Consider the following 8,955-nt stretch of genomic DNA (forward strand, 5'->3'; position numbering starts at 1 on the left):
AGCCTGTTTTGTGGGTCCTGGGAATGGGGGCTTATTTACGTATGTGATTACTGAGGAGTATCAGGAATGGTATGGTAACACTGGAGGTGGGAAGAAGGGGAAAGCAAAGAGAACCAGGGGACACCTCAGGAGCTGATTGAGCTGGCATTATTTATGAGGAGGATGTCATTGGAACTGCCCCCAGAGCAGATCAAACAGACAAGGAAGGAGGAAGGCAAGGGTTGGCAGCTGTGCAGACCAGGGGTTTTCAAAATGTCTTACTGTATCAAAATGAGCTGTTTTGAAATGAACTGTATATATGGCAGCTGAGTAAAACTGCAGGGCTGAGTTACAGACAGTGCTTCGGGGATTGCAGGTCCTCCAGCAGCCTGTAGAGGGGTCAGGGCGGTAAGGACTGAACTGTACACCTATTTGCAGTTGTCATTCAAAATATTTGATTCCTTCAGATTGGTAGTATGATCTAGAGCCTTGGACACCCTCACAGTTTGCTGATGAGTGATCCCCCAGAGGTGATCCTGGCTGGATGTCGGCTCCAGGGAGATTTGCAGCACTATGTGCTGATGTATGTCATGCAGTAGCATTTACTGCTCCCCAAGGTATGTGATATGCTCTGTGTAATAGTAATAAAACACAACACCAGGAAGCTAAGGGTCTCCAGTAAAATAATAACTCCAGGCTTTTGACAGAGATAGCAAGATACTTGGTTAGCCTTAAATGCTGCAAGGTGGTATTTGTAGAGGATGAATTAAATGAGGTTGCGGGACTCTGTTGAGAGACCTGTTAGAATTTTTGTTTAAAGAAGAAATGTAGCAGAGGTATTCTCAGTAGCAGACTTCAGGCCTAACCCAGAAGAACCAAGCCTTATAATGGGAAGACAGAAGATATCCATGCAATACAATATAGTTCAATACAAAATACTGGAGCCAGATCCAGTTCTTAACCACATTCTAAACCACAAGGGCTGGCTTGCAACGTAATTTCATCTGACCAGATGTGCCCTGATTCTCAGCAGATCTGAGTGGCCTGCATGGAGCACTGAGCTGAGTCATTAGGCCATGTATACATCCCCACAGCTCAGCCTGAAGTGCCCGTTTGGCTTCTGGCCTGGCAGCATTGATAGTAACTTTCTCCTGTTTACACTTACCTTTTGGGCATAAAAGGGAACCCAAACATAGCTTCCAACCTGTACCTTCTGCTTTCTTCCTGACCAAACTTGTTAACACAGGTAGCTTTTTTTCCTCACCCTCAAACTAAACATAAAGCTCAGGAGTTACAGGGCTGCTGTGTGGTGATGCCCACAAAGGCTGCAGGGATCATCCTGGTGTAACAGGTAACAGAGCCCAGTGCTTGTCTTCCACATCTTGGCAATAAACACATCTTACTGGAGCCCAGCTGCACGCAGGTAAATAAGGAAGGAAACTTCAAAGCAATAATTTAAGTAAAAAAATACCACCATTAGAAGCTCTGAGTAGTAGCCTGGAGATATGCATGCTAGAGCTTACAGCAGTAAATGTATCCTGACCTAATAAAAATCATTTAGTCTAGGTTACTTCTTCAAAAAACTTCTCTAAAATTTCATACTTGGGGCATCCAAGATGATGCTTAATGTGAGCTAACTTTCTGATTTTGCTACTGCTGTTAATGTTACAACCTGCCTACTAACATTCTTGTCTACCACACGTAGTGTGTTGTGCCATCCTGCCTGACCTCCAAGGAGTTATTAATTTTCTCTGATAACGATTAACTTACAAAGAATGTGATAACATGTCTATAAAACAGCTAGATTACCTTAATGTAGTGAATAACTAATTCACTGAATTAGGGCTTTCTGATGTTTTGTGTATGGATGTTATTCAAGCAGCAGATAAGTAAAAATAATTTTAAAATGCTAGGTTAAATATTAGCAGAAAGTCAAGAGACACTCAACAGAGGAATAATAATAATAATAATAACAATAACAATAATGTCAGAAATAATGTCCCTTTGTGAATAATCTGTCTCTGAGGAGTTCTAAAACAACCCAAAACCAGATAGAATAAAGCTCTGTAGTAGTAGAAAGCAGAACCATTAGCTCTTCTTTTTCTCTTACGTAATTCAAATGTACTCTGCAATTCAAATACAGTTCTAATTCAAATAGTCTCTTCAAATGATTTGGGAAGGAGCACACCAGCACAGCGTTTGGGTTTTTTGTTTGATGTATTCGATACAAGGATTTACAGCTGGTGTCCCAAGCTGGGTAGAGAGCAGTATCCTCCTTCTTCCTTAGGGAACTGTTTATATCTGTATCTCTGTCTTTTTCTCCCCAACATCAAGGGCTCCTCCACCTCCACTGTACAATTCCCTTGTAAGTTGTCATCTCTCCTTTATTCTGGCCCTTATGATTAGCAGTACTTGTAGATAACATGGCTTTGCAAAGTCTCAGTGAGATTTTAAATTAATCAGTACACCTTTTCTCAGTTTCCTCTGATGTGAGATTTCATTTAATGAATTCTACTGCTGGTAGATTTGTTATTGAGTTCAATAGTTTTAAGCTTTTTCTTTCTAGTGCTGATGCAAAATACACATTTATTATAGAAAAAGCCTGGATGCTGACATTATCCTATCATTGACTGTACCTGCATTTTAATATAACCTTTTTTGTATATGGGGACTGTTTAAATTCCTAGTGTTGTTCACAAAGACAGTGTTCATGTTTAGACTTTTTCTTTTACTATGCTGAAGTCTATTTGTCTCTAGATTTTGAATGTTACAGAAATTTCTTTAAGACCTGTTAACATCGGGTGTTACAAATTCCTTATCACCATCTTTATCTTATTTTGCCCTATGGCAAAAACCAACCAATCCCCAAACCACCTATGCCCCTGTTTCTACTCTGTACAGCTTGATATTCTGTGCTAGTCTAGCTGCACTGAATTCTGGTAGAATGGGTTTATGTGTGGGTCTGTGTGTACACCAGGCGTGCTTTTTGCTTTGCACAGCCCACCTCTGCTGCAAACCTGCTGTGTTCTAAATTTGCCTCTCTTGTAATAATACCATGTCCTGCTGTTGTACCTTCACCTGTGTGCTCATGAGGCTTTGCTCATATCTGCTTTATTACAGATACTTGTTTTATTACGTGAGCACATAGGTCATGACTGCACACCAGAGCACTCCTGGGTGCTGTTGTATCTTAAGTTTTTCTGTGTTAAATTATCAGCCATTAGAACCTTCTCTACTTTTGCTTTTGAGCTTGATTTCTTTAGGAGCTCATCTTTCAGCCTGTCATCCCTGTCAAGGCATAGTCATCTTATTGCCAGCTGTAGCCAGGTTACACACTCATGAATCATTTTGGAATGTCCTTGATTTCACTCGTCAGAGAAGCTGTTTGCATGGAAGTGTTTTTCACTGGAAAATAATAAGGGTTTGAGTAGCTCAAGCAGTGCACCCAGTTGTTTTTTTTTTCTGTTCTGCTTCAGTGAACTTGTCACTGGAGATATGGGGCTCTACAGATATCCCCACCTTTTTCCCTGGTGTGTAGCATCATGTGGGCTGTATCTGCCAATAACCCTGAGATAATTAAGCCTGTTAAGTGCTCATATTTAACATGTTTCTCTGCAGTCCTTCCAGTTTGAAAAATCATGTCAAGCAACATGTTTCTTCCAATGCTTGACATCAAAAGCCCTCTTTTTCTTCTAATATTATGAAATTTGAAGGGAAGGATAGGGTAAAGAAAAAAAGTATGCCTTACATTTTTTGCTTGCAAATCCCCTTGCATGTACTCTACTCTCAGAAATTCAGCCCTGTACGTGACAGAGCATAGCTGTGGTGTTTTAGGGTGCAATTTGACACACATTTATTTGGGCAGGACCACCAAGCACCCATGGCTTGTCCCTGCCCAGCTGCCTTTATGCAACTGTGACACTTCCATCTTCTATCCCTACTGCTCTGCCTATTGAGGTTCCTCCAGATGTGCTGTACTGTTGCCATTGCTGCAGCCCCTTTTCCAGAATCTCAAGGTGTGGCCCTGAGGTGATTAGTAAGAGGATCAACAGAGGGCTGTGAGGAAAGGAACATGCAGCAGCAATTCTCCACCCAAAATCTAGGGAACAGCATTAGGGTTGGAATGTATTGTGAAGAGAGGAGGCTGAGCAGTCACTGTCAATGAGCGCTTCACCAGCACACCCACAAGAATGTAGAAAGGTGGGATCAGTGACCCAGTCTCACATCCTAAGCTCTTGATCTTCTCCTTGGTGTCCTACTAGAAGTGGTTTTGAAGGGATCAAGTATTGGTGAAGGGGGTTGACATCAGTCACAAGGGGAAACCTGGTAGAGGCAGGCTCCCTTTGTCTCTTACCTCAAATACACCTTCCTCAGATGTGCCTTGCTTTCTTTGGAATTTTAGCTAAAAGCCCCATTCCTTTTAGCAGCAACTTCAAGGTGCTCCTCCTTGCCAGCCCACAGCACCATCTGGCTCCGGGAAAGGAGGTAAGATGCGAGGACAGTACAATGTGAAATCCAGCACCGCCTCCACTTTTTGGTGCTCTGAGTGGGAGTTACGCTTCACTGTGAGAGTAAGGTGAGTAGTGGTGGAAACTCATCCAGGAGCAGGGTTTCACCTGGATGCTGTGACCTCTTTTTCTGCCTACTAAGTTCCCATTGTGTGCTCTGCAGTATTAAAGGCTTGTCCTCTGGCTTTGGAAAGCCTGGAGTGGAGAACGTAGAAATTTCCTCATGGGGTTTAGCTCTGGAGGCACTGTGGGACTGGGCTGGTCACAGTCAATTTGGCTTCTTATCACCCTTTGAGCGGCACGATTTGTACCTTCTCTTTCTGACAGCTCTGCTAAAGTCACCTTCTGAAGAAAGTGGTGCCTTGACTGGCTGCATGAGTTTGGATGGCCATGCTACTGTGTCAGGGAAGTCCTACCTTCTAACAACGCCTTGAGGTAAGTGTCTGGTTTTTGCAAGTAAAATTGAAATTAGAACTTGATCTGTAGCATCACAAACACTACAGAGTAGTGAATGTAAACCTCACTATTTTCTTACTCCATAGTGTATAGACTTCTCTTTTCTCTTCATGTATATTTTGTACAGGTTCCAGTTGCCAGCCCCAGTACAAGCTTGAAACTGGTTGTTCTGTAGAGTGATAAAAACCAGAAAACTAAATCATTCCAACAGAGAAAGAGTGGGGAATTTTTTATCTCTACTTTAGTCACATCAGTAAAATACTCAGCAAGGTTGATGTATCCTCTGCACGTGTAGCTAAAAGGATTTTTTTTCTGCATTGATATTCATTTTGTGACAGCTAATAATAAGATGTCACTTGCAATGCTCTGGTCACTGAGTATCTTCAGGCTTGTTTATTAGGCAGAAAACTGCAGTAAATCATAGTCAGGTATTATTACTGGCAGTATAATGTCTTGCTATTAATGCAGCTCTGATCTTTTGGAAATTCAGGACACAAACTAAGATATATCAACAATTCAGACCCAATCCTGTGAATGTATCCCAATGATTCTTAATGCATTAAATAATCACTGTTTAATCTGCCTGTCTGCTTTTGGCCATTCAAGTCAGGGCACAGATTTGTTTTAAATGATGTCTTGCAGCTATTTTCTTTTTGACTGTTCAGATCATTCAGACTGAAGCAAACAGTTTTTATACCTTAAGCCTCACATAGTAATTCATATCTGTGCAAAAGAGTACAAAGGGAAACCACATCAAAATGTACCACATCTCACCCACTTTCCTCTAAATGCAAAACAACAGAGAGCCTCTTGAGCTGGCATTTGTCTGAGTTCCATTTAAAAACCTCTCAGAGAAGCTGTACTGTTAACCCATCGCAGCAAACAGGAAAAGTAAAGCTGGAGGGGACACCTGTTGATTGAAGGTGCAACAAAATTGGTCCCAGCAGCATCAAGGAGTGAGAGTTATTCAAAGGAGGTGTTTAGTGGAAACACATGGATGCAGAAATAGAACCATGTCATTCATCTGGCTGTCACAGAATAAACCCACAGCAAATAAAGGCCAACCTGAGCATGTCTGGGGCAGAGCTGGCAGGAGGGTAATTCCATTTTGTGGCGCCAGAACTGATTTTTTTCCAGACTGGTAGAAAGCAGAATTTCTGACCAATTTTTGTGTACACAGACAGTGAGTTTAAATGGTGATTGAGATCTCTAAACCCCAAAGTAATGCTTTGTCTTATTCAAAACAGATCTGTTTTTTTCTTCTTTTTCTGAGATCACCCTGAATCAGGTCAAGCAAACATTTCACAGGACAGACTTTTTTGCCGTTCAGTGTAGACGTTATGACTCTGTGAGAAAATATTCTTATTTAATGTAACAGAAAATAGAAAAAAGCTCCATTTGGAAATTGAAAGATACTTTTTCAGGATTAAGCAACACCATGTGGTCATTTTTTCAAGCCACTTCACTGTATGTATTTCAGAGGTGGTCGAGAAAAATAGTTCAGTTACTTAAGTCAGATTTTAAAATAAAAAAATAAAAAAAAGTAATACAATCTTAAAACCTAAATCTAGTTAAAGTTGCATTTGAAAATAAAATGTAATACCTGTAGTTATTATGGAAGTAAAATAAAATAATGCGATAAAGCCAACAAAAAAGTGATGCATATTTTCCACTTAAGTTTGTCTTAAATGTGGGGAAGCTCTTAGTAGAACGACTGGGGCCAGAGTTTTCTGATTTGGTAAAATAGCTTTCTGTAGCCCTAACTTCTCACAAAAGGCTTTTTTCATTTTACTGTATTTATTTCAGTATAGTTGTCTCCAGATAATAACTAAGCAATAACATACAAATTGACTGGAAGTTTAAAAAGCAGGATGTGGGGATGGCATGGGCTCCTAGAAAGCCTCATAGTCCCTTTCTGTCTTTCACAGTAATCAAGAGAAATAGTAGCTAGAATTTGGCAGAGGTAAGGGATGTATAAATGGTTCCTGCCTCTGTCACCCAGGCCAAGCAAAAGTGGAAAGCATGGGGACCATTTGTCTTGTTTTGGAAATCGGCAGTACATGCTTTTACATAAGTATATGTGACCTATGTATTAATTCATGACCAAAAATATATTTCCTCTTAATAATATACTTACTTCCTATAAAGTGACTGTGGCATCAAGTATTTCTAAATTTTCTGCCCTTCTGCTCCTCTGAGATCAAGCTTACTCTTTTCATTCAGGCTTCTGCCTCTTTTCACACCATCTGCCACATGCTTTCCTCCTGGCCTGTCACTGCTAATCATCCCAAGGGTTGTGTCCAGCTGTGCCCTCCACCTGTGGCTAACATGGGCCAGCTGTGCCAGAGACTCCTTTTCATCCAAAGACCCAGCAGCCAGGAGAGGGCTCAGCAGATGAAGGAAGCTTTTTCACATCTTTAGTCAGTCAAGACAAGTCCAGGCCATGCTTGGGTGCTTTTCTTTGAATGCTTGTTTAGTGAAGAAGTATTTCTTGAGCAGAAGCTGAGCTGAAGGGAAGGACAGCAGGGCACCAGGCATAGAAAGTTAGTCTTTTGGGACATTTGAGAAAAGAATTTCCTCTGAAGACTGAGGCTGGCTGGAGCTATGCAATGCCTTTCAAATATTTTGTAAGGAGATGTGTTAGATGGAGGAGTGTAGGAGTTTACCTGTAGTTCCTCATACCTGTGGCTTTGAGTTGGGTTAAATAAAAAAGCCTCAGCTGTAATTATTTTTTGTGGGAGGAGTCCCTCATTTTGAAGCAAGACAGCACAGTGACTCACATTAGAATCTTTTAATTTGTTAGCACAGTTTTTCTGAAAAGTGTGGATGGAAGAACAGGGAAACCTGAAGGCTCCCTAAATGAGGGGGGAAAAAAAAGAATTATAGTTATAAACTCCCTGTGCAGATCTGGCAGTTAAGTGGATTTCTATGGAAAAGTTTTATTTGAAAATGGAAATCCAAAAAGGTGTTATATTTCTTCCTGAATTTTAAGGTGGTTTTGTTTATAACAAACATATATAACCTTTTTATAACAAAAAAAACCCCCTAGGACTATTAACATTTACAGTATTACTAGAAATACAAATCTGCCATTGATTTCACTCCCTGAGTGGCAGCAGTTCACTGTGTTTTGCAAAAAGGTTCAGCCACGACAAGAATTAATTGGATTATCTTTATTTATTAATGCTTATTTTCTTTCACAGTAACAAGGGAGAAGGAAGGGGCAGAATGGATGTTCCTTCCTTGTGTGGGAAAAAAGGCATCTGAAAATTAGCTCTGTTTCCAAGCTGGGAGCTGACTCTTCTCCCCAGGGAGGTATTCTTCCATCTGCATTGCTACTCTGAATAAGCAGAGCTTCAGAGAAACTGGAAGAGCTTGTGGCTGGGGGGAGATTAGAAGAGCAAGAAGCAACATGATGGTACCTCAAGGAAGATTCAATCTCCAGCAGCAGAGACCAGAAGAAGACTAATTTCCCCCTTAAAACATGGTCTTTGTGACTGATATCATCATCATGTCACCAGAAATTATTACCTAAAAGAGCACTGTTCAAAGCCAGGTAAACCTAGATGGTGCTAAGTTACTTCTCTTGTGAAAAGGGATGTGTCCAGTGTTACTAAATCCTCCTCACCTTCTGAGCTGTAGTATTTTGGCCTCAGGCAATGTCAGAATTCAGGTGTGGTAGCCCTGTTTCCTGCCCACTGCCTTAATTTGAACTTACTATATCAGCCTTATTGGGAATGCAGCCCACAGACTGGTCTTCCCTCCTCAGAGGCACAGTTATGGTTCATCTTGACCCTGACTGGCTGTAAAAATGGCATCTAAAAGTTCCATGCAAAACAAGGATATCATGGATTGGCAAATTCAATTTGTTGCACTTGTCACATGAAAAGAAAATTTTTCCTGCAGTCCAGCACACTTCCCCTGCAGTGTGGAAGTCTGAAATTATTGACCCTGTTTCAACTTGTATGCAAATCCAGTAATCATCCTGTGTTTTGACTAGTAATTGCTAGTG

Source organism: Chiroxiphia lanceolata, chromosome 1 (genome assembly GCF_009829145.1).
Source record: "Chiroxiphia lanceolata isolate bChiLan1 chromosome 1, bChiLan1.pri, whole genome shotgun sequence".
Classification (NCBI taxonomy): domain Eukaryota; kingdom Metazoa; phylum Chordata; class Aves; order Passeriformes; family Pipridae; genus Chiroxiphia; species Chiroxiphia lanceolata.